The sequence below is a fragment of the Bubalus bubalis genome, chromosome 10 (genome assembly GCF_019923935.1).
Source record: "Bubalus bubalis isolate 160015118507 breed Murrah chromosome 10, NDDB_SH_1, whole genome shotgun sequence".
Lineage (NCBI taxonomy): Eukaryota > Metazoa > Chordata > Mammalia > Artiodactyla > Bovidae > Bubalus > Bubalus bubalis.
The window spans coordinates 51,362,557-51,389,088 of NC_059166.1; the positions used below are offsets into that span (position 1 = coordinate 51,362,557).

At 42.3% G+C, this 26,532-nt stretch overlaps 1 protein-coding gene and 1 long non-coding RNA gene across 2 annotated transcripts in view; both read left to right on the forward strand.

Moving 5' to 3' along the window:
- The first annotated feature begins 17,471 nt into the window (after positions 1–17,471).
- On the forward strand, positions 17,472–18,804 carry LOC123327864. Its single transcript, XR_006542541.2, has 2 exons — positions 17,472–17,705; positions 18,504–18,804. It is a non-coding gene; the product is annotated as an uncharacterized LOC123327864 (long non-coding RNA).
- A 3,094-nt stretch (positions 18,805–21,898) lies between these two features.
- Positions 21,899–26,532, forward strand: part of KLHL32 (kelch like family member 32) — a 227,521-nt gene continuing 222,887 nt past the window's right edge. The window contains exon 1 of the mRNA XM_044924317.2: positions 21,899–22,562. The gene's annotated coding sequence lies outside the window, so the exon portion shown is untranslated. The remainder of the gene's footprint in view (positions 22,563–26,532) is intronic.

Below are 26,532 nucleotides of genomic sequence, written 5' to 3' on the forward strand. Positions count from 1 at the left end.
GATGTGAGAGTTGGACTGTGAAGAAGGCTGAACACCGAAGAATTGATGCTTTTGAACTGTGGTGTTGGAGAAGACTCTTGAGAGTCCCTTGGACTGCAAGAAGATCCAACCAGTCCATTCTGAAGGAGATCAGCCCTGGGATTTCTTTGGAAGGAATGATGCAAAAGCTGAAACTCCAGTACTTTGGCCACCTCATGTGAAGAGTTGACTCATTGGAAAAGACTCTGATGCTGGGAGGGATTGGGGGCAGGAGGAGAAGGGGACGACAGAGGATGAGATGGCTGGATGGCATCACTGACTCGATGGACATGAGTCTGAGTGAACTCCGGGAGTTGGTGATGGACAGGGAGGCCTGGCGTGCTGCGATTCATGGGGTCACAAAGAGTCAGACACGACTGAGCGACTAAACTGAACTGAACTGAATATGCCATTGTGGAGAAGGCAATGGCAACCCACTCCAGTACTCTTGCCTGGCAAATCCCATGGACGGAGGAGCCTGGTAGGCTGCAGTCCATGGGGTCGCTAGGAGTCACTCATGTATGTGTACATGATTTCTTTATCTGTTTATCCATCAAAGGACACTTAAACTGTTTCCATATCTTGGCTATTGTAAATAAGCTGCAATGCCCATGGGGGTGCATATATCTTTTCAAGTTAGTGTTTTCATTTACTGTGGATAAATACCCTCAAATGGGATTACTGGATCCTATGGTAGTTCTGTTTTTAATATTTTGAGGAACCTCTAGTGTTTTCCATGGTGGCTGTACCAATTTACATTCCCAAAACCAATACACAAAGGTTCTCTTTTCTTCACATCCTAACACTTGTTATTTCTTGTCTTTTTAATAATAACCATTTTTACAGGTTGCGGTGATATCTCACTGTGGTTTTGGCTTGCATTTTCCCCTGATGATTAATGATAATGAGAAACACCTGTTGGCCTCCTGTATGTTTTCTTTGGAAAAATGTCTGTTCAGATCCCCTGCTGGTTCTTAAATCAGATTGTCTGTTTTATTTGCTGTTGAGTTGTATGGGTTCTTTATGTATATTGGATATTAGCTCCTTATTACATATATGATTTACAACTATTTTCTCCCATTTAGTAAGTTGCCTTTTCATTTTGTTGATGGCTTCCTTTTCTGTGTATAAGCTATTTATTTTTGCTTTTGTTGCTTTTGTTTTTGGTGTCAGATTCAAATAATAATCACTGAGACCTATGTCAAAGACATTACTGCCTATGTCTTCTAGGATTTTTACGGTTTTAGATCTCACGTTAATGTCTTCAATTTGTTTTAAATTTTACGTATGGTGTAAGATTGTGTTCGAGTTTGATTCTTTAGCATCTAGCTGTTCAGTTTTACCAACACCATTTATTGAAGAGACTGTCTTTTCCCCGTTATATATTCTTGGTTTCGTTGTCATAAATTGACCATGTATATGTGGGTTTATTTCTGGGCTCTCTATTCTTTTCCACTGATCTGTGTACTATACTGTCTTCATTACTATAATTTGTAATAATGGTTTGAAATGAGGGAGTATGCTGCCTTCAGCTTTGATGTTTTTCAGCATTGCTTTGGAACCAATATATTTTTTAAAAACAGCAATAGGGAAGTCCTACCCTACAATTTATCAAAATATAGTATAAAAACCTTAAAGTGTGATATTGATATAGGACTAGGTAAATAAATCCATAAATATAATAGTGACAAGATGGATTTATTTATATACTACATGCCATTTAAAATCACCCAGTGATGTAAGGATCTAACATTTTCCTCTCCTAAATGGATGGCCAGACTTCCAACATCATTGATTTACCAGGCCACCGTTTCCCCTCCATGATCCCACCTGTCACTTGCTTCCTTGTCCCTTAATTAACTAATTAATTTTGTTTTTGGCTGTGCTGGATCTTTGGTGCTTTGTGAAGGGTGTCTCTAGTTGCAGTGGGAGCGGGGGCTACTCGTCTTTGCAGTGTTCAGGCTTCTCATTACAGTGGCTTCTCTTGTTGCAGAGGACGGGCTCTGGGGTGCACAGGCTTCAGTAGTTGTGGTGCTCAGTGGTTGCCGTGCTTAGACCCTAGAGCATGTGGGCTCAATACTTACAGCTACTGAGCCCTGGAGCATGGGCTCAGTAGCTGTGGTGCCCGGGTTTTGTTGCTCCCAGACATGTGAAATCTTCCCAGACCAGGGATCAAACCCATGTCCCCTGCATTGGCAGGCACATTCTTGTCCACTGTACCACCAGGGAAGTCCCCCTGTCTCCTTTTTTTTCTTTTTCTTTTTCCCTAGATGAGGTAGCTTTCATAGTGTATCTATCCTTCAAATACCCACTGTTTTGCTGCTTATAGAAGTAGGGAACATTTAGCCATGGCTAGGTTTTGGTTTAATTCCAAAGAGGTAATTTTGTTCTGTCCACAGCAATTTAATCAGTACAGTAATTCTCCATCTTGGCCCAGCCACATAAGGTACTCCTGACAATTTGGCAAGGGAAAATAAAGGTGGGGGGAGTCAAAAAGAACAAGCAAATACTCAAGAACTAATTTTCATTTAACATTATGAAAACAAGGTATATGAAACAAAATTTCAGAAGGACTATGAAAAGTAAATTACACTAAAGCAGGTTACCTAAGCTAGTGAGCCCTTCCCAGTAATTCCAGAGCTTGGGTCCATGTTTGTATCCTCCATTTATCTGTCCATCTTAAGGTCTTTCTCCCCGATTGCAACCGTCTCTCTGACTCTTTCCTTAATGGCCATAGAAAAACATAATGATCACAAACAGGCATAACACTAGACGGACCTGCATTTGAATCTTGGCTCTATCTTCCTGAGTTCATGTTTTGGGGTTCAAAATTTTTCTGGTCACCAGTTTTCTCATCTATAAAATGGAAATAACAATACTGCTCAGCAGATAAGGTTACTGTGAGACATAATCCTTGTGAAGGTGTAGGACTTGACATATAACAAACCTGTTAGCTTTTCTTTTACATAACAAAAATATTAATAAAATATGAAACATTTGGATAGTAATAACATCATTTGGTTCATGCTTCATAGTTTAGAAATCAGTATTTTCAGATACATTATTTCATTAATACATTCTGGCAACACTCTTTAGAATTTTATCCACATTAGACATATTTTAGAAGGTGCGTTTAGCTGCTTGTTATTTTTAAAGTGGTGGGTATGGCCTTCCCTGGTACTCCAGTGCTAAAACTCAGCACTCCCAATGCAGGAGGCCCAGGTTCAGTCCCTTGTCAAGGAACTAGATCCTGCAAGCCACAACTAAGAATCCCACATGTTGCAACTAAGACCCAGCACAACAAATAAATACAACAAATAAATAAAGAGTTTGTTAAATAAATAAAGTGGTAAGTATAGGAAGTACATGAAATGCTCTTGCCCATAGGCTTTGGAGAGCAATTTTTTATTGCCAGTCCTTGCCTTTGCAGGCACAATTCTATCTTTTTACCCCAATAGGCTCTGCTTTTACTAACTCCGCTCCCTAAACTTTAGTGCACGCAACTCCCTTCTGAATCTCATTTCTGTTGGATGTGACACTGTTAGCAGGGAGGCAGGTCGGGGAGGCAGAGTTCTGTGACCACTACTGATCCTAAGCAGAGAACCCAGGCAAGCCGGCCTGGCCTTCTCACCTACAGAGCAACGAGATAAGAAATGGATATTATTTTAAGCTTCTACATTTGCAGTGACTAGTTATGCAGTGATAGAAAATGAATATAGTAGGTAGTGTGAAAGTAAGGTTGGGGATGAAGTAGGTGGTGATGGATCCAAGCACTCCTAAAGCCTGACGAAGATGTGCCCCAACCCTTGAACCCATGAATCCAAGAAAATTCAAGGACTGCATCCTTCCCCCCACATCTCACACAACACACCAAGTGCCTGACAGCTTGCCAAAGCACTGTATGGGGCACTAGGTATAAAGTCAAGATCAGATCTTGTGACCAAAGGAGACAGTACTGTGACGTAGTGTTATCACATGAGACTGGTAACAGAAAGAACAGACTAAAAGGCAAAACACAAGAGGGTAGGGATAAGCCTACATAAAGTTATACAAAGGTTTTGCCAGTAGAAGGGGTCAACCATGACTCATACTTTATATAAAAACACATGTCAATGATTTTGTTTAATTCATAAATGAGGGAACCAGAAAGATTTACAACCAGTTTAAATAATCAACACATGTCATCAGGGATTTAAAATACAAAAGGAGAGAGGGGTTAGGAATAAAGAGGAAGGGCAGGAAAATGGGAAGAAGCTATTGTTGAGGTCATCACAGGTAAGCTAATAGACCTTTTTAAATGATGAAATACAGAGTTTAGTCTTCATTCTATTTGTCTTAAGTTCTCTTAAATGGAAGTCAGAGAGTCATAGACCTGTTTTAGAATGATGATTGACAGCTACATAAAGGCTGGTTTGTAAGAGAGAGACCAGATAAGATGCTGTTTTTATTGTCCATATGGTAAGCTTTTTTGGTCCGGTTTTCTTCAGTTCAGTTCAGTCTCTCAGTCATGTCTGACTCTTTGCGACCCCATGAATCGCAGCACACCAGGCCTCCCTGTCCATCACCAACTCCCGGAGTTCACTCAGACTCACGTCCATCGAGTTAGTGATGCCATCCAGCCATCTCATCCTCTGTCGTCCCCTTCTCCTCCTGCCCTCAATCCCTCTCAGCATCAGAGTCTTTTCCAATGAGTCAACTCTTCACATGAGGTGGCCAAAGGACTGGAGTTTCAGCTTTAGCATCATTCCTTCCAAAGAAATCCCAAAGGGCTGATCTCCTTCAGAATGGACTGGTTGGATCTCCTTGCAGTCCAAGGGACTCTCAAGAGTCTTCTCCAACACCACAGTTAAAAAGCATCAATTTTTCAGTGCTTAGCCTTCTTCACAGTCCAACTCTCACATACATACATGACCACAGGAAAAACCACAGCCTTGACTAGATGGACCTTTGTTGGCAAAGTAATGTCTCTGCTTTTCAGTATGCTACTAGGTTGGTCATAACTTTTCTTCTAAGGAGTAAGCGTCTTTTAATTTCATGGCTGCAATCACCATCTGCAGTGATTTTGGAGCCCCCCAAAATAAAGTCTGACACTATTTCCACTGTTTCCCCATCTATTTCCCGGTTTTCTTAGGGATACCTATTTAACAAGGGGTCTTTGTAGGGACACTGTTTCCATATGTCTTCCCCTTAATCTGATGAATAGATGGGATTCAGAGACAGGGTTCAGAGGCTGAAGCATGAAATGTAGTCAGCTATTTTCCTAATCTCATGCCACTCTTGGTATAGTTAATCTTTTTTAGAGCTTTTGATCAAAGAGAAGCTCAGAGTGTACCCCTATGATCCTGTTGACTTTCAGGTTCCCAACCCACGGCCTCAGGCACATAACCCTTATACTTCCAGAGAAAGCTAAAAACTTCAGTTCTGTCTACAGGTCTCAGCAATGCGATCTAGTAAGCTAGTATATGGGGTTTCTCTTTTGGTAAAAAAAAAATTCATGCACCTGGCTATATTTTGATAAGGAGTTTGAATGTGTTTGCTATAAGAAATTTATATGTTTATGCAAATAAGAGGTAAACCTGTTTTTTACCAGTGTGGTTTTATTGGAAAACTAGTGGTAGCCCTTTTAAAAATAACTTTTGATTATGAAATTTCAAACACAATTAAATATAGAGTTAGTATAGTGAATCAACATGTGCCCATTAGCCAGAATCAATCATTATCAATTCATGGCCAACCTAACTTTTTCTTGTATATACCTTCTCATTTTCCTACGTTCCACCATTATTTTGAGACAAATTCTACTCATCTTATCAAAATAATAAGGGCATCTTGCTAAACAACCATAAAATAATGGCAGTCGTTTTCAAAAAGCTGTTAATGAGGAAAAGATACAGACTTTTAGATGGGTTTACATTTGGTAAATTTGTTATTATTTGCTTTCAATGATATTTTTATTGACTTGAACAATAAAGTCATAGTATGACTTAAACACTTTGTGCATTTGAAGCTCCTGAAGCTGTGTCTTGCCCTCTCTGCATACCTCACTGCCCACAGGCTTCCCTTTCACTTGTTTTCCTCCCTCAAAAAGGCTCTAGAGTTGGCTGTTCATCACAAGAGTGACTCTGTAATCACATGATGCCCAAACTGAGCTCACCCAGCTCATTTCTGTCCTGCTACAAGGCCATTTTTGCTTTTAACTGGTTTGTTGATCTGGATGACAAATGAAGTATGATTCATGTGAATGTCAACATCCCATCCCTGTTTCCTTGCCAGCCCCCTAACTCCACCCCCTGAAATCAGGGCTTGAGTTAGTGCCTAAGGCGTACCACAACAGCGCTACTCTGCATGTGAGTGACTAATCAATTCTTTCATCAGAATCCAATAGAACAGACAGAAGATTCCTGTCCTCACAAATAATAAATCATAAAGCAAAATTCCTAAACTTAATACACAGGTCAGTTAAGATCTAGAGGTATGGTAGCTGAATAATGACCCCAAACACATTTAGGTCCTAATCTCTGGAATGTGTAACAGTATCTTGTCTGGAAAAAGAGACTTTGCAGGCGTGATTCATTTAAGGCTCTTGAGATGAGATTATCTCACTGAACCTTAAATGCCATGATAAATGTCCATAAAAGAGGAAAACAGAGGAAGGTTTGACATAGAAGAGGATATGATGAGTGAAGCAAGATGCTATATTGCTGGGCTTTGAAGATGGAGAAAGAAGCCATAAGTCAAGGAAACAGATTCCTCCCTAGAGATTCCAGAGGGAACATGGACCTAAAGACACCTTGATTTTTAGCCCAGTTAAACTGATTTCAGACCTCCAGAACTGTAAGAGTTCCATTCCACTATTCCAATGCTTTCTAGGCAACGCCAAGCCTTGCTTGTGAAAAGCAGGATGGGATATATGGAGTTTTCACAAAAGACACGCAAATAAGGAAGGTAATAAGTACATATTAATAAATAGGGCACTCACAACATCTTGGTGTGTACGACTGTGACCCAGAATTCATCCGCAAACTGCTTCCCGCCTCTCCCAGCTCTCAGGAACAGCCTCAGATTGGACAGTTTGGCTTTACTATTCTGCCTGTCAAATACCCAAAATATTTTTACTCTTTAACCTTGTTACGTTTCTTTTTTTTTTTTTTTTTTAATTTTATTTTATTTTTAAACTTTACATAACTGTATTAGATTTGCCAAATATCAAAATGAATCCACCACAGGTTTACATGTGTTCCCCATCCTGAACCCTCCTCCCTCCTCCCTCCCCATTCCATCCCTCTGGGTCGTCCCAGTGCACCAGCCCCAAGCATCCAGTATCGTGCATCGAACCTGGACTGGCAACTCATTTCATACATGATATTTTACATGTTTCAATGCCATTCTCCCAAATCTTCCCACCCTCTCCCTCTGTTACGTTTCTTGATGCTCACAGATGGACCCTGTCGTCTTTTGCTAAAGCAGTGGTCCTCAACCTCTGGGATCTAATGCCTGATGATTTGAGGTGGAGTTGACGTAATAATAATAGAAATAAAGGGCACAGTAAATGCAATGCCCTTGAATCATCCACAATCCACAGGCCCACCCCCAGTCCATGGAAAAATGGTCTCCCATGAAACCAGTCCCTGGTGCCAAAAAGGCTGGGGACTGCTGTGTTAAAGAATAGCCTTTACAGAGTTGGGGTGAGCGAAAATCCTGAAGGTCAGGCCCATCTCTTACAGCTTTCCCGTTCCCTGGGGCTCCTCAGCCATGCCTTCCCTTGCCCGAGCATGCACTAACCTCCGAGGGGTTGAGCACCCATGTGGTCTGCCCCAGGACACCTGGTCCAGGCCTGACACCAGTCATGTGCTCTCCGAATGCTGAAAGCTTTCCTGAGCCCTGATCCTATAGTCAGTCATCTGATCACTCACTCTTAGATGCTCATAATGAGAACTCTGTCCCAACAGACAGGAGACTTTGAATCAGGGATGAAATTTCTGATGGTGGGATTTCAACCTATAAGACAGACTGCCCCAGGTATACCTTGGAGGGGGGCTTGCTTTACCTTCTCAGCTCTCGTGTGGAATGCAACCTTGAGGCTGAGCCTTGTCATGTGCCTTTAGAAATAAAAACGAAGACAACTCTGAGATGTCTCAGCAGGGGGCTGAGATGTCACCATCTGGTGACTCAGGTCCAGCTGTCTTGTGCTACTGGAATTTTTCCACCCCAGGTGTAAATTCCCAACAAGAGGGATACTGATTGACCTGATGCAGGTCATGGGGTCATGGGCATCCATACCTGAACCTTATGGGCTTCCCAGGTGGACACTAGTGGTGAAGAACCTGCCTGCCAATGCAGGAGATACAGGAGACGCGAGAGACATGGGTTTGATCCCTGGGTAGGGAAGATCCCTGGAGGAGGGCATAGCAACCCACTCCAGTACCTGGAGAATCCCATGGACAGAGGAGCCTGGTGGGCTACAGTCCAGGAGGTCACAAAGAGTTGGATACAATGGAGCATGCACACGTATCAGAACCTCATGGAGGTGGGGGATGTAAAAATTGACACACTGCCTAGAGAAAAACGTTCCTGAGAGCTCCTAAAATTAACTCTCTGCTCCCTGGTTCTCTGACGGTAAAGAACCTGTGCTATGAAGCGCAGGAGACCCAGGTTTGATCACTGGGTTGGGAAGAGCCCCTGGAGAAGAAAATAGCAACCCATTCCAGTTTTATTCCCTGGAGAATTCCATGGACAGAGGAGCCTGGGGTCTCCTGGCAGTCTCCTCATAGACAATCCATGGGGTCACAACGAGTCAGACATGACTAAGTGACTACCACTTTCACTGGAGTTTCACATGTGTCACAGAGGCTTATTTTGGAGCCTCTTTATGGTTTTAATGACCTGGTTTTTGACTCAATACCTTGTGTGATTGGTCTTGATTTTGGTTCTGGACTATGGTTAGTTGTAATCCAGTTTATCCCACAGCTTTAAAAAGAGCCAGTCTTCTACTGCCATGGTCACCTTGTTCTGGGCTAATCTTTAGCTAAGTCAGTCCCATCTCTGAGCTCCATAATCAACAGCTGGAGAGAAAGGACTCATGAGAGATGAGATCCTACGGATGGTTAGAAAAGGTTCAGAACTAGAATCCAGTATACTGATTTGCCATCCAGTGCTCTTTTCTTCCGCATGGACAGTCAGTCAGCATTTGAGAGCTACTCATAAGAGGAAACCAGACAGAGCTATTGCCAGGACATCAGCATGTTGAGAGGAGATTGAAAGTGCTGTGTCTTTTGTGTGCAAGCATGGGATCGTGATCTGGACACATTAAAAGTGGGAAATAGGAACTTCTCTGGTGTCTCAGTAGTTAAGAATCTGCCTGCCAATGCAGGGCACATGGGTTCAATCCCTGGTCTGGGAACTAAAATCCCACATATTGTGAGGCAACTAAGCTTGTGTGCTACAACTACTGAAGCTTGTATGTCCTAGAGCCGTTGCTCCACAACGAGAGTAGCCCCAGCTCCCTGCAACTAAACCCTGCACGCAGCAATGAAGAGCCCGTGAATGGCAACGAAGACCCATTGCAGCTTAAAAAAAAAAGTCAGAAATAGAGTATCAACCATTTGTCCTGCTGGAATTGTGTAATTATTAAGAAGATGGATGATAGTTTTGAATTAGAAGATTTAAATGACTTTGCACTTTTCCATACACGTGATAGTGGGGAAAGAGGAGAGGCAGGAAGAAGACTGGAGGTATGTACCGGGAGTTCAGAGACAAGACACATGTAGCCAGTTTGGGAAGCGAGCCAGGTTACCGAAGCCCACTGCAACTCTATTCTGAGATGGCACTTTTGCCAGACCCTGCAACAACAGCCTCTCACTTCACGAGTGAAGAGCTGTAGCGCATTCCTGCACCCTCAACTGACCTCTCCACTACGTACGACATTCCCCTTTCATATGGTCTCTTTCCTTTGGAACCAGAGAATGGCATCTGAGAAGTTCCACACCTAGGACCTCCCTGTTTTTAATGACCCTGGTCCTACAGAAGATATGCAAAAGATAAAGATTTCCTTTTTTTCACAGTTGTCAGAGACGTTTCTCAAAGGACAATATCCAAGGATAAGTGTATATGAGAGAAGATTGACTGTAAATACTGTTACAAAAAATGTAAGCTGTATTTAGATAAGCAGCAGCATTTTGTGTGACACTCTGACTTGTGTTGCTTATTGTTTCTACTTTTGCACTGGCTTTCCCAACTGTATTGTAGGACCCATGGAGAGGTATCTTCATCACCTCCTCCGTATACCTCCGTCACTGTATATGGTGATCTGAAATATATGCTTAATAGAGATCTGTTCCTGATAATAAAATGCAAGTTTATAATTTTTGTTTATTTTAAAAGATCAATTTTGTCTTAATGGGAGTTACTGATTTATTCCTCAATCTTTGCTGCATTTCCTCGGGTAATCCGTTAAGCCTTTTAGGTAAATCCTCAGTTATTAATAGAAATATGATTTAAATCTGGATTACTATGAAGCAATTAGATTTGGCAGTTTGTTGATAAAATTAGAAAGATACAAAACTAGAAGAAACTCATGCTTTGACATTCAAGCAGGTGCTTGTGCAGAGTACATAACTGTTTATTTAAAATACTACTATTTACTAAAGTTATAATTATTTATATATTATATATGATTATTTTGATAGGAATATGACTCAGGGAGCCCAGCCTGGCGCTCTGTGATGATCTAGAAGGGTGGAATGGGGGGACGGGAGGGAGGCTCAAGAGGCTGGGGATATATGTATAGTTGTATAGCTGATTTGCACTGTTGTACAGCAGAAACCAACACAACATAGTAAAGCAATTTTCCCCCAATCGAAAATAAATTTCAAAAAATAAAAATATAAGATACAACTATGTTTTAAATATCTTTTTAAAACTACGTTTAGTGCTTTGATATTCTATACATAGTGTGCTAGGGCTGTCTTAACAAAGTACTGCAGACTGGATGACTTCAACAACAGAAACTTATTGTCTTGCAGTTCTGGAGGCTAGAAATCTGAGCTCAAGATTTGGCAGGGTTGATGCCTTCTAAGGGCTGTGGGAGAATCTATTCTAGGCCTCTCGCCTGGCAGCTGGTGGTTTGCTGACAATCCTTGGTATTCCTTGGCTTGCAGAAGTGCCGATCTCTGCCTTCATCCTCACATGGCATTCTCCTGTGTGTGTGTGTCTATATCCAAATTCCCTCTTTTGATGAGAACAGTGCTCATATTGGATTAGTCACTGGTCCCACTGCAGGATGACCTCACCATAGCTAAGTATATCTCCAGTGACTCATCTCCAAATAAGGTCATCATATTCAGAGGTATCTGGAGTTAGGGGACACAGTTCAACCCACTACACATTCTTCAGCCAGTTCAGTTCAGTCGCTCAGTTATGTCCGACTCTTTGAGACCCCATGGACTGCAGCACGCTTCCCTGTCCTTCACTATCTCTAGAAGTTTGCTCAAACTTATGTCCATTGAGTCAGTGATACCATTCAACCATCTCATCCTCTGTCATCCCCTTCTACTCCTGCCTTCAATCTTTCCCAGCATCAGGGTCTTTTCCAATGAGTCAGTTCTTCGCATGAGGTGGCCAAAGTACTGGAGTTTCAGCTTCAGCATCAGTCCTTCCAATGAATATTCAGGACTGATTTCCTTAAGGATTGACACATTCTTACATTAAGAAATTTTTCTTTATGTCTAGGGACTTACCTGGTCCAGTGGTTAAGACTCCATGCTCCCAATGCAGGGGTCCCGGGTTCAATCCCTGCTCCGGAAACTAGATCCCACATGCTGCCACTAAGAGTTCTCATGTCACAACTAAGACCTGGTGCAGCCAAAGAAATAGAAAAGGAAATGTAAAAAAGAAATTTTTCTTTATGTCTAACTAAATGATTGATTTGTTCAAATCAGGTCCCATTTCTTTTCTTCCTGGAAAGCAGGCCTGATTCTGCTCGTTAACTATGGCAGAGAAGATGAACTGTCTTTCTACCCCATTTTTAGCTCCCACATAGGAGCAGGAAGAATGATGAATGTAATTGATAAACGTTCTTTAGGTCACATTCTTTTGGATGAAGCTATTATGCCTTCAAGGCAGGACCCAGTCCAGCAGCTTCCTCTTTCCCTGCACTTATAGATATCATCCTGAAAACAGACCAGCCAAGCATCTGCTTTTTCTCCTAGAGGAGGCAGTTCTGGCCAGCTCTCCTGCCAGTAGTTCCAGCTCCTTGGCCAGGATGCAGCCAGCCCATTCCCCTCCCTGACGGATGTCTTCATGTCACAGGGTTAGAGAGGGAATCAGAAGCTCCTGGCAGGCACTGCAGCTCCTGGGCCGAAGCCTCCTGAGTGCTTACCAGTCACTGTATGGGGAATGAGGGGAGGGGATGGTCTTTATCAGGGCCTATTCTGCCAATAATGACCCCTAGCCCTGGTAAGTGTGCTTCAGACTGGGCTTTCTCTCAGTTATTGGTGAGATATCATACTTAAGGCTTAGGAGTCAAATGGGCAGATTCAGGGGAGAAGACATAGGATGCCCCCATGTAACCTTAAATATGAGCACTGTGCACAGCCTCATGTTTTTCTTCTGCTTTGAAATTTCTTGGGCACTTGATCAAATATTAGGAAAGCTGGTATGTTGTTTCACTGTGGCTCTTGTTTTTCTTGAATGTGCCTCTGATACCAGCAACTCAGTGATGTTAAGTCTGTTGGCATCTGCCCCTCTTCTTCCCCCATACTTTACTGCTGGAAACAAGTGGAATCATTCTCCACCAAGAATAGCACTATGAGGGTGAGACAAATTGAGAGAGTAGCACTGACATATATACACTACCATGTGTAAAATAGCTAGCTGGTGGGAGACTGCTGGATAGCACAGGGAGCTCAGCTTGGTTCTCTGTATTGACCTTGAGGGGTGGAATCAGGAAATGGGGGTGGGAGGGAGACTTAAAAGGGAGGGGACATATGTATACTTACAGCTGATTCATGTTGTACAGCAGAAACCAATACAAATTTAAAGCGATTATCCTTCAATCAAAAATAAAATTTAAAAACATGTATTTCAATAGAAAGACAAAATAGAAAAAGAGCTGGACTGTAAAGAAGGCAGAATGCCAAATAATTGATGCCTTTGAGCTGTGGTGCTGGAGAAGACTCCTGAGACAGCAAGGAGATCAAACCAGTCAATCCTAAGGGAAATCAGCCCTGAATACTCCTTGGAAGGACTGATGCTGAAGCTGAAACTCCAGCATTTTGGTCACCTGATGCAAACAGGCAACTCATTGAAAAAGACCCTGATGCTGGGAAAGATTGAAGGCAGAAGGAGAAGAGGGCACCAGAGGCTGGATGGCATCATCAATGCAATGAACATGAACTTGGGCAAACTTTGGGAGATGGTGAGGGACAGGGAGGCCTGGCATTTGCAGTCCATGGGTCACAGAGTCAGACACGGAAGGGCGACTGAACAAAACAACAACAGCTCTCCAGTGTTCAGCCAGTTTCCTGCCTCTTCCTCACTGGACCCACTGCTTCCTGTTCTTTTCAGCAAGACTTTTCAATCCCTGACTGCCATTCCTAGCTTTTGGTAACTGTCTCTGCTCTTAGATTTGTGATTCCAAGGGGCACTTTCCATGATTCACTGATTGTAGATTCCCATTTAACTCTGTGCTCTGAACACTCTGTCTGATGCTCTGGGCAGTTTGGGAAAGCCTTTAACTTAGAGAAACCCAGCTGCAGGCCAGCCCCCCTTTTCTGTAAGCCAGGGCAGAGGGATGTGGTGCCTCTGCTGTAGACCTCTATACTGAGTCTTTTGAAACCAGGAAAAAACAGGTGATAGAGAAGCTACGTCTGCATGTATAGAATGACAGTGTTCAGTTTCCAGCATTCATGGTTCAGCTTGTAGAGGGGCAGGTGGACCCACCAACACTTGCACTCACAAATGGCCATCAATCAAAGCCTTTTCCACACCACTGTTACTCCTATATTCTGAGAGATGACATCAACTTTTTCTAACACTTTCCCACAGTGTTATACCTATACAATCCCAGTTTGATTCCTGGGTTGAGAAGATCCCCTGGAGAAGGGATAAGCTACTCACTCCAGTATTCGTGAACTTCCCTGGTGGCTCAGATGGTAAAGAATCTGCCTGCAATGCAGGAGACCTGGGTTTGATCACTGGGTTGGGAAGATCCCCTGGAGGAGGGCATGGCAACCCATTCCAGTATTCTTACCTGGAGAACCCCCATGGATGGAGGAGCCTGGAGGGCTACCGTCCATGGGGTTGCAAAGAGTCAGACATGACTGAACAGCTAAGCATGGCACAGCATACCTGTGCTTATTCAGCACACAATATTACTTAGAAACAAACCCACCAAGCCACCTGCTTCCTGGACACTTCCTCCCAGGTGTCCTATAGGCCTTTCAGATGTGTTTTGAACCGGAACTTATCTTCCCCCAGAAAATCCAGGCGGCAGTTACCTTTCCTCCTGTGTTTCCATCGCAGTGATGAATATAACCACCTCTCCAGTGATCCGAGGCAGACCTGGGCAGCATGCTCAGCTCTTACCCGCCCTATACCCCCTTCATCATGCATATTCATTCCTTCTCATCTCTTTCCTGGATTACACGTTCCTCTCTGGCTTTTCTCCCTCTGCTTCCATACTTATGCTGCAGTGATTCTTTTAAAATAAACCAACTTGCTCATTACCTGCAAGCAAACAAATAAACATTATTGCTTATTAGGTCCTTTATGATCTAATCTGCTTCTAAGCAAGCTTTTCTTGGTTGCTTTCATAGTTCATCACCCTCCACTTGAATGTTTAATCAGATAAACTTGTTTTCTTTTCCTAGAACCCATCCTGACTTTCCATATACTATTCTCTTTACTGGAACAATCTTCTCTCCAACATCCCTTAACTCATACTCTCCCAGTCCTACTCCCACTATAAGACCTTGGGCAACTTTATTTAACTTAGCTGTGTCTCAGTTTCCTCATTTGTAAAATGAGGAGAATAATTATACCTACTTCATGGGTGTCAGAAGAACTAAATGAATAAAATGAGTTTAAGACCCGAAGCATGGAAGTACTCAATAAATATTAGTTGTTATTGGTACTATTACTACTACTTGTTGGATTCAGCTTATATGTTACTTCATCCAGGACTGCTTGCCTGACCCTGGGCAACCCCAGTAAGTTGACCCTCATAAAATTGAGTACTTCCAAGAACCAGTCACCCTGCATTGTAATTACTTATTCATTTGTCTGTTTTCTCCTCTACCCACTGCCTGTACGCTTGTGTATACACACACACAGACTTCCCACCAAGGTAGCTTGTGATCCTTCTATCCCTAGAACAAGCTCAAATTTTTTGGTTGGCTGAAAGAATATGGATGAAACATGATTCCAATGTAATATTGGATTACATAATTCCATATTCCAGTGGAATATTGTCACCTGTTCTGCTAATTCTCTACTTCCTGGATGAGCATTGAAGTCCTTGAGCCCTCATGAAGGGTGGATTTGTGAGTGTTTGTAATCTTGTTAAGATCAAGATGTACCAATATTATTCATGGAGGAAGGCCTTCCTGCCATGCCCACCCAGCTTAGGTACATTATGACTCCGATTGACCTTGGCAACACCCTAGCAACTAATAAACTGAATTCTGTGTGTCCTACTGGAGAGCAGAAGCTCATTAGACAAAATTGTAATATATGGTTTTAGTGTTTGTCTGGGAGGCCCAGACTAATTGCAGCAGTCAGCTACTATCTTTGAAATGATGTGGGTCCCAGCCTGATTGCTGATGATACTCACTTTTAAGTTCATATGTACTAAGTGGTATGGCAAATGTGTAATAACTGTATCTCCCAGGGCAAAGGCCCTCATTTGCAGGGTTTACTCATTATTATGGTGTTAATAGTCCTACTGTAGACAATGTCACCCCGATGTTGCAAAATTCTTGAAAATGCAATAAAAGCTTTTCACAAGCCTTACAATATAGCTCTAGCACACCAGTCTGGATGAGTGCAGTAAAGGAAATGTGAACTCTATTTCCACAAATAAACATTCATCATGACTGGGAAAAAAGTCTGAGAGAAAGTGTGATTTTTGAGCCTGGCCTGGCTTAGATGGTCTCTAGGCTTTCCCTGGATATATTTGCCCCTCAGCAAGTAGGGCTCTTATCATGCAATTGAGGTCTGATGCCATCCCTCCCAGGGAAAACAGTGTGGTAGATAGAATAATGACCAACCCAGGTGCCCATGTCCTAATCTGTGATGTCTGTGAATACGTAATCTTATGTGGCAAAGGAGAGCTAAGAGTACAGGTAGAATTAAAGCTGCTATTCAAATGACTTTAAAATAGGGAGATTATCCTGGATTATCTAGGGGGCCCAATGTAATCTCAAGGCTTATTAAAAGTAGAAGAGAAAGGCAGAAGAAAGAGAACCTGAGAGAGGGCATCCTAAGCATGAATTGTCCCAGGGTTCCTTGCTTTGAAGATAGAGGAAGGGTCCAAGAGTGAAGGACCATGGACAGCCTCTGGAAGCTAGCAGAGGCCCGGAAACAGATTTGCTCCTAGTTTCTTCAGGAAGGAACTCAGCCCTGGTGACATCTTGATACTAGCCCAGTGAGACCCTTGTTGGACTCCCAACCTACAGAACAGTAATATAATTAAGCTTGTGTTGTTCCAAGCCTCTATTTTTGTGATCATTTGTTACTCCAGCAATAGGCAATGAATACAAAGGGATATCATTATTAAACACTACCAAGGACCCCCTGCATTTGCTAAGGACTTGTGTATCTTTGACTCCATATCCTGTGCAACCTTAACTACGATTCTGCCCGTTGGTCTTACTTGTACTCCATGTTGCTGGCATTTGAAACCTGGCTTGATAGACAAATTGTCTAACTCTCTGCACCACTGCCTACGTACCAGGTACCAGTCTGGTGACCTTGCATCATGTGCTCATGAGGTAGAAGGGCATTTATCTAGTGACAACCCCAACAATGTTCCTTCCCTGTCCATTTCCTCAGCCCCTGCAGCCACACACCCAGCACTTAAATCCTAGACAATTATACAAACTCTTCCTCCAACCCATTAGGAAGGTCAGCCCTCCAGAAGAGAAAGAGTTAATATCACCTGTGCCTCTTGGCTAAAGTACAAACACCCTGAGTTGGCATTCACAGCTTCCTATAGTTTTGCCCCAATCTACTTTGCTGAAGGGATTTCTCAGTATTCCTCTACTGAGTTGTATAGTTCAATCACAATGATCCCAAAAATTGTTTTGTATTTCACCACTTCACATCCGTGCATTCATCTATCCACTTATCATCTAACAAACATTTACTAAGTACTCTTCTAACAACTGTCCTGGGCATGGGAAAATGTAAGACCAAAAACAAAAGAGTAAAACTTACAGCCTAATGGAGGATTTTTAAATGTACACCTGAAAGTTCAATAACTTATGACAATGAATGCTAGGGATATATAGCAGGTTCCCTGGGAGTTGAGTGGCCAAGATGAGGGGGAGGTGCAGTGAGTGGCCTTATCTGTCTTCTCAGTGACTTCTTCCTCCCATTCAGAAGCAGTTGCACCTCAATGAAAAGGACTTTGAGTTTGTGAGCTGGAAACCTGATTTTGGCCCCAGTTCTGCAATTAATTTCTTGAAGAAGTAAGTTGAATTGCCAAGTATTTATTCATGAGGAGAAAAATGGGGTAAAGAATATTTATAGAACTGTGAGTAGGAAGAGTGAGAATTAAGAATGCTCTGTCATCTGAATAATGTAAATAAGATTCCAGTTTACTTATGAAATATGCCACCCCAAAATATGCCTCTTTGGCCTATGGATTATTTTTTGCTGAAAGCAATTAAGAAGCAGCAAACACAGAGGTCTTTTCCCTCCATCTGCTCAAATTTTCCTTTATGACAGTGTTTCCCCTCCCCTCACTGACCAGGTGTTGACTTAAAGAATAGTCACAACCAAAAAGTTGAGAGTTCTGTTTCTTTTGGTGGGAATGTTTAGAACTTCAAGCCCAGGAGACAACATCTCAAGTAACCCTGAGAGAACTGCTCTAAGGAGGCAAGGGGAGGAGCCAGATTATATAGAAGTTTTGCAACAAAGGGCAGGTAATCTGAACATCGAAAGATTGTTAATTAAAGAAAACCAGATATCCTGTTAAGTAATTTAGGCTTTTCTATGCATGGGAAGATGTAAGAATCTGGGCTCACTGAAATTGTTCCTTTCATGTGGATCTCAGCTATCCTGGGCCAGTATCCAGTGTTTTTTCACATCCTGAGCTCCCTTGGGGCTCACCATGGGGAGTGACTGCAGTCCTGATGGCTGCTAGACGGCAGGTATTCATCCCCTTCCTAAGTGCCCTTAGGCTCAGGAACTCACGCTGGAGGGCTGCAATTGCTGATGACTGTAACATCCTTGTTTATTGATACAAAACACTCCATTTCTCACAGGACAGCAAGGCTTATCACTGGAGCCAGAAAATCAGCACAGAGATGGGTCTGAACAAACATACTTCACTTAAGTGGCCCTTATCTTCCATTTGTTCCCCCAATATTTACCTTCCCACAACTTACCACCCTGAAAACCCAAACCCCCTTTCCTTTGTCTTGTCTACAATTTACTGCCCTTTGTTAAAAATGTTATATAGCCTCCAGGTGTAACTAATTCTTGTGTCTTCACTCTTTTCTATAAGGACCTCCACGTGCACAGAAATTAAAATATTAGCATCAAATAAAGTTTGGATGCTTTCTCTCCTGTTAATCTGTTTTTTGACAGTTTAATTTGTAGATCTCAGGCATATAACAGAAGTGAGTAGAGGAAAGGGTCGTTTATTTTTCCTCCTCTACACTTATTTAAATAAAACCCATTATTAATGGCTGAGATCAAATATCATTTCTTTTTTCTTTCCTTTAATTTCCTTTAATTTGCTATTTAGCCTCCTTGTGGCTCAGCTGGTAAAGAATCCACCTGTAATGGCAGAAACCTGAGTTTGATCCCTGGGTTGAGAAGATCCCCCTGGAGAAGGGAATGGCTACCCACTCTGGTATTCTGGCCTGGAGAATTCCATGGACTGTATAGTCCATGGGGTCACAAAGAGATGGACATGGCTGAGCAACTTGCACTAGTGCTCATCAAAAAGGAACAGCTTTTTCCATCAAACAAATATACAACTTGTTGAATAGTTACAAAGTGAACAATCTTGAATCCTTTTTAGAGTGCAAAACATAACCAGAACCTCAGCAGCCCTGTATGTACTTTACTGGGGCACTTTTCATGCTGCACTAGCTGAAATTTGGCTTCTGTACACCAGCATACAGAGTTGAATCTCAGAGTTTTGGGTAAAGTAGAAAAGAATAGCTTTATTGCTTTGCCAGGCAAAGATGGGGGCCACAGCAGGCCAACGCCCTCAAAATTGTGTGTCCCAACCTGGAAGGTGGTAGTGAGGAGTTTTACAGTAAAGAGAAGAACACCATCACCTTGTGGACATTCTTCTGATTGGCTGGTGGTGAGGTAATTGGTAGTCAGCATCACCAACTTTCTGTTTCCAGCCAGTCTGGGGTCTACATGCTTATGGGTGTGCTCAGGCATGTCCAAGTGAGGCAGAAGGCCGATAGGAGCCCTCCCCCACTCAGGGTAAAGCAGTTGGAGATTGATTCCCTGTGGACTGAAACTGCAAGACAAGAATAGCAGGACAAGTAAGGGAGAAGGCTGGGCCCTGGCTAGACCACACATTTCTTGTTCGTGAAGCCAGGAGCCCTCCCCGGCCACACATGCACAGAAAAGGTTCCTGGAAGGCTAAATAAAGGGGAGTTATGCAAAGGGGTGTTCCCTACCCATATGCCTTTTCAGTAAGATCCATCTTGGCTAAGAGACTCATGTACACACATGGGAGGATCCTGAGATATACCAAATATGGACTGTGAACCAGGCTTTTGTAGCCACATGTTCCGGGAAACAAACTCACTTAGAAGGACGAAGCAGATAGTGGAGTACAGTTTATTACACCAGCAGGGCTAAGGCAGAGTCTCCTCTTAGCCAAGGACCCTGGCCAGTTTTTGTGAAAAGCTTATATACGTGCCCAAACCCACCTCCCCATATTCCCTGAAACAAGTCTGAACAAAGGGGGAAAAAAAAAAGATACATCAAAGTTAACCTGTGATTCATATGCCTTAAGCCTAGGTGGTTAACAGTAGACAATTATCAATAGGCCTGTGGTCATACCCCAATAAGCATAATAGAATGTATGATTCTCGGAGAAGGCAATGGCACCCCACTCCAGTACTCTTGCCTGGAAAATCCCATGGATGAAGAAGCCTGGTAGGCTGAAGTCCATGGGGTCGCTAAGAGTCAGACACGACTGAGCGACTTCACTTTCACTTTTCACTTTCATGCATTGGAGAAGGAAATGGCAACCCACTCCAGTATTCTTGCCTGGGGAGTCCCAGTGATGGGGGAGCCTGTTGGGCTGCCGTCTATGGGGTTGCACAGAGTCGGACACGACTGAAGCGACTTAGCAGCAGCAGCAGCAGCAGAATGTATGATTCTATTGGGTTACACAGAGAATTAGGGTATTCTTTTAAGCTACAGAGAGTCTAGGTATGAGCCCTGGAGCTCTTCCTTCTGGGGGCCTGGTTTTCCAGTTGGTATGTCATTTCCATAGATACTGGGCATATAGCTCAAAGTCCACAGTCCGGCTCAAGATGGAGTCCTGCTTTCAAGATTAAGCCTATTCTGTTTCCTCCTTCAAGGCAAATGATAATGACTGGCCAAAGGAAACCTGGAAGAAATACCCCATAAAAGTAATTCAAATTGCCATGAGGGCACAACTCTGGGACTCTACCTTTGAGTCTGCCTGTGTGTCTATCCACATTTATTGTACTCTTTTTCCTCTTAATAAATTCTATACTTGTTTCATTACTTTCTGTCTTTGTGGGAATTCTTTTCTGAAAAGTCAGAAGGGCCCGGTCTAGTGGGTAGGATCTTGTGCTTTCACCGTGCAACCCAGCCCAGTCTCTGGCTGGGAACCCAAGCCCCGATCCAAGCCGCTGCAAGCTGAGGCCATCCAAGATCACAACCATTTGCCACCCCATGGACTGTGGCCTTTCAGGCTCCTTTGTTCACAGAATTTTCAGGGCAAGAATACTGGATTGGGTTGCCATTTCCTACTCCAACATGCTTATGTGGAGCATATGATTAACTTCTTCCACCTGGTGGCAGTTTCAGTATCTGCAAAACAGCTCAAAGATATTTTTACCTATGTATCTTCAGGGTTAACCAGGACCCTGGGCCCCAAGGCTGCAATACTGTTTCTTGATTCCTCCTTTCTAGTCTCCACACCCCCTCTCTTTCCTGATTAGCAACTGTTTGAACCTGCCCTTTGGAACTCAGGGAAGGTCATGGAGGCTGAATGAAGCCTGTTTCCTACAAGCAAGAAAGGATGGGCACAGAAAGACTTTTGTGCCCAGGAGCCCCACAGGGTACTGCTCCACTTTCATCTGCTACTCTATACTGCTGTACTGAATTTTAAGGATTTTGAAGACACGTGTATTAGCCAAAATTCTTATGCTGGAAGTGATAAAGACCCTGATTAACCTAGCTTAAACAGAAGATGAAAACTGCACGTAAAATCAAATGGTAGGACGTATGGAAATGGAGCTGGACTTGGGAAGACCTGGGATGAAAGCGCTTACTTTCTCTCACTTCCTCCTCTCTCCTTGCTTTCTTCCTTTCTGCTTCTCTTTGTAGGAGAGCCTCATTATCTCAAGATGTTTCCCCCCAGAGCCTCTTACTATATAGCCATGAGGCCAGAAAAGAGATTCTCTTTCCTCAGCTTGAGTGAAAAAGAAAAACCTGGGGAAGGCCTATTGTTTGGCTCACCTGAGTTATAGGCCCACCCCTCGAGGTCAAGGCAGCCGGATCTGTTACCAGAAGGAGGATCGGGCCGGAAAGAGTGTGGTAACAGAAAACAATAGCTATGACAGAGAGACTGTTTCTTGTTCAGTGTCTCAGATGATCACTGCATTTTCTATAGAGGAGGCAAGTCTGCTTTTAATGTTGAAAGAATCCTATCATCCTAAGGAGAGGCAAAGAGGAGGAGCATGTTTAGCTTAAAAATACCAGAGGTGATTTTTGAGAATGGAAGAGCTACTGTTCCTCAGATTGTCCTGTAGGCCAGCTTTCTGAGACTCAGGTCTTTCTGCCTCAGCACTATTGGCATTTGGGCCCAGATATTTCTTGTTGTGAGGGGCTGTTCTGTGCACTGCAGAGTATTTGGTAGCATCCCTAGCTCCATCCTCTAGATGCCAGTAGCATCCTCCTTCTGCAGTCATGAAAAACGCTAACATCTCCAGACATTATGCCTCGGGGGGCAAGATTGCCTTTGTTCTGGAAGAAAGGAGGTGTTAAGGAAAAACAAAGGACAAGAGTTGATGTCCAAGGCATGAGTGGAAGCCGCATGTACTGTGTCTGCAGCAAAAAGGCTGCCTCTTCTGTTACCAAAGATAAGCCGGGTGAGTCATCAGAGCTCCTGGGTAAAATACCTTTGAGACAACTTGAAGTGGGGCTGATGCTTTCTGTTAAGTGGCAGGCTGAAGCTGGAAAAATATTTTTGTTATTTTTGACAGCTGCACGACCTATTTTACCTTTAGGCTGATGTGACCTGGGAAACATTAGTAATGATTGAATGAAAGGATGAATTTAATGAATGAAGTTAATTTTTTTCTTAATGGCATGCTTAAATTCATACATTGCTGCTGTGGGATTAGAATTTTCAAAGCATTAGGAACTTTCATCTGCATTATACTAATGTAAGATGGTCTTGAACTTTCTGTGAAAATTGATCCCACACAGATAGTTCTAATATTAGAAACTAAAATTTTGATGTATCATCAAGTGTTCCCTTTAAATTCCGCAATAGGTGGCCTAAACATAAGAGAGAAAATTTTTCTAAACAGGGTTCCTGAGGTGTCGTCCTTGTATTTAATAGGTTACTCTTCACTTTTAAAAGAATGTATATCACTGAAAAGAATTTTGGAGACTTCCCTGGTGGTCCAGTGGCTGAGACTTCGCACTCCCAATGCAGGGGGCCCAGGTTTGATCCCCGGTGGGGAACTAGATTCCATAGGCCATAACTAAGAGTTTGTATGCTGAAACTAAGATACGGCACAGTCAAATAAATAAATATAAATTTTAAAAAGAACTTTCATCAATTTGCTTCAAAGTAGCTTCAATCCCATCTGAAATATATTTTGAAGCAGTCAAAGGGTGGGAGAGTAGATAATAAAAGGAAATAATTCTTTAGTTTTGTCTCCATTTAAAAGATGGCAGTAATGGACAGTCATTGGTTTTGCTTGCCCAGCATCCCTTGCCTTTTTGGAGAGGGGTGGGGGTGGGGTGGGGGGCCGGGGGCGAGAACTACACTACACCTTTTCTTTTGGGAACTACTTCTTTCCCATTCCATTCCATATGGTCAAATCCAACCCTCACCACTGCCTCTCCAATCACAAACCACATCATGATGGACTTAGGACCTAGACTGGCTTAATTATAGACTCTCCTGGGAATTTGAATCTTGGCTAGAATGATATTATTTTGGGTTTCTGGTCTTTCAAAGCTTGGCTCTTTGGACTTTCCCTCCCAGCCCTTCTCTATTTGCTGAGTCACAAGTGCCCTTCCAATAAAGCGCATTCTTGCTTAAGTGATTCAGAATCAGTGTCTGCCACTGAAAACAGAATTCAATGAACTGTGACTAATACAGGAGACTCAGCAAAATATTGCGATTGGTTTGTGACCATGGCCAAAAAGAAAAGGAGAAAGTCAGGAAAGAGTATGGAATCAGAGTTGAAAGGGAGAAATCTTGGGTCTTTGTTTACCAAGTGTTGGAAGTATAGGGTCAGTTTATATATGTGTGTGTTTCTTTGTGTTTTAGTCTTATATCCTTATGAGGCTTATATGCAGATAGAGTTATGTAGAGGGCTTCCCTGGTGGCTCAGCTGGTAAAGAGTCTGCCTGCAATGCAGGAGACCCAGGTTCTATCCCTTGGTTAGGAAGATCCCCTGAAGGAGGAAATGGCAACCCACTCCAGTATTCTCGCCTGGACAATTCCATGGATAGAGAAGCCTGGTGGGCCACAGTCCATGGAATCACAAAGAGTCAGACACAGCTGAGTGACTAACAGACCCATAGTTATGTAGTTGCCAGGGTGGCCTGACTGATGTCAGGACTTCCTGACTGCTTGAGATTCACCCCTTTCCACCTGAGCCAGTAAAATATATTTTTATGTACACATCTCCCTCCTCTCCTCCCACTCTTGCTCTGCTTTTATACAAGCTAGTTCATATTATTCCTATTGATCTTCAACTTGCTTTTTTACATTTAGTAATACACTTTTGACATTAGTGTTTAAAGATCTACTTATTTTTTTAAATAACCACGTAGTATCCTAATAATTTGACTTGTCTCCAAATAATGGATTCTAATTCTCTCCACCTGGACGCCTCCCTCTCTCTATTTTTTTCTCTTTCCCTGTTTCTTTTGACTATCATGAACATTCTTTTACATAAAATTTTGCATTTTAAAAAAATTAATTTTTATTGCTGTATAGTTGATTTACAATGTGTTAGCTTCTGCTGTACAGCAAAGTGAATCAGTTATACATATACATATATGCACTCCCATATAGGTCATTACAGAGTATTGAGTAGAGTTCCCTATGCTATACAGTAAGTTCTTATTATCTATTTTATATATGATAGTGTGTATATGTCAATCCCCGTCTCCCAATTTATCCCCCTGACTTTTCCCCTTGATAACCATAAGTATGTTTTCTATATCTGTGACTCTTTCTGTTTTGTAAATGAGCTCATCTGTACAGTTCTTTTAGATTCCACATATAAACAATATCACGTGATATTTTTCTCTTTCTGACTTCATTCAGTGTGACAATCTCTAGCTCCATCCATGTGGCTGCAAATGGCATTATTTTGTTCCTTTTTCTAGCTGAGTAATATTCCATTGTATATATGTACAACTTTTTCTTTATCCTCTCCTCTGCTGATGGACATGTATGTTGCTTCCATGTCCTAGCTATTGTAAACAGTGTTGCAATGAACATTGGGGTACATGTTTCTTTTCAAATTATGGTTTTCTCCAGATATATGCCCAGGAGTACGATTGTTGCATCATAACATAGTATGAGGTTATGTAACAATATCTCTATTTTTAGTTTTCTAGGAACCTCCATAATGGCTACATCAATTTCCCTTCCCACCAACAGTATAGGATTCCCTTTTCTCTACACCCTGTCCAGCACTTATTGTTTGTAGACAGGGAAGCCTGGTGGGTTACAGTCCATGGGGTTGCAAAGAGTTGGACATGACAACAATTGAACACACACACATTAATTTGATGATGGCCATTGTGACCAGTGTGAGGTGATACCCCATTATAGTTTTGATTTGCATTTCTCTAATAGTTCATGATGTTGAGCATCTTTTCATGCACTTTTTGGCCATCTGTATGTTTTCTTTGGAGAAATGTCTACTTAGATCTTCCACCCAGTTTTTCATTTTTCTATAGAGGTAAGTCCTGGAGGAGGTCATGGAGAGGACGTAACCACTGGTTGACTCATGAGATGGACTCAGGCAATTGAAGGCTCCTCATCGCCTCCCTCATTCTTGGAATGCATATTCTGCCCATCTTTCCTACACTGGGAGCTGTTCCAAGAACATAGCCTTGAAAGAATAGAGCATTGTTGAGATTGTCTGAATGACGTGTGTGATGGAACCCCATTAAGGCCTCTATATAAACTTTGAAGGTTCTGGAGGCAGGTGTAGAGATCTACTCCTGTGTAAGTTCCCTTGTTTATTAAACCAGCCACCTCCCAATCTGGAGTGGTCTGCCTCTTTTTTCAGTCTCTCCTTGCCCTCCATGTATGAGGGGAGTTTGCAAACCAACAGTAACCCCAGGATAAATTCCTAGAAGTAGAATTGCTCTAACAAGAGGAATGTGCATTAAAAAAATGTAAATACAGGCAAGTTGTCATCCAAAGTGTTTGTATCCATGTGCATTCACGTTCTTATTTACCCATATTCTAACACTGGATATTATAATCTTTTTACATCTTTGTTAATCCAATACATGAAAAAAATTCAATTTATTTTAAAAGTTGCCTCCCCTAATGATGACTAAGAACTCCTTTTGTATTTTGTTTGTACTTATTTAGTAGAGCACTTAGAATATTCTGTCTTGTGGGCAAGGACTATTTTGTGTTCAGAACAGTAAATATTTTCTAAGCATCCATTATATGTCTACTTGATTATACTGAATTAGGCTAAAAACAACATAAATAACAGTGTTTGGTACCAGATAATGTGGCAGAGAATATAAATATCAAAAATATTAATGGTAAAAGATTTTCCCATGGCATTATTAGTTTTGAGTGACACTAGCTCCCAATACAGAGAAGGCAATGGCACCCCA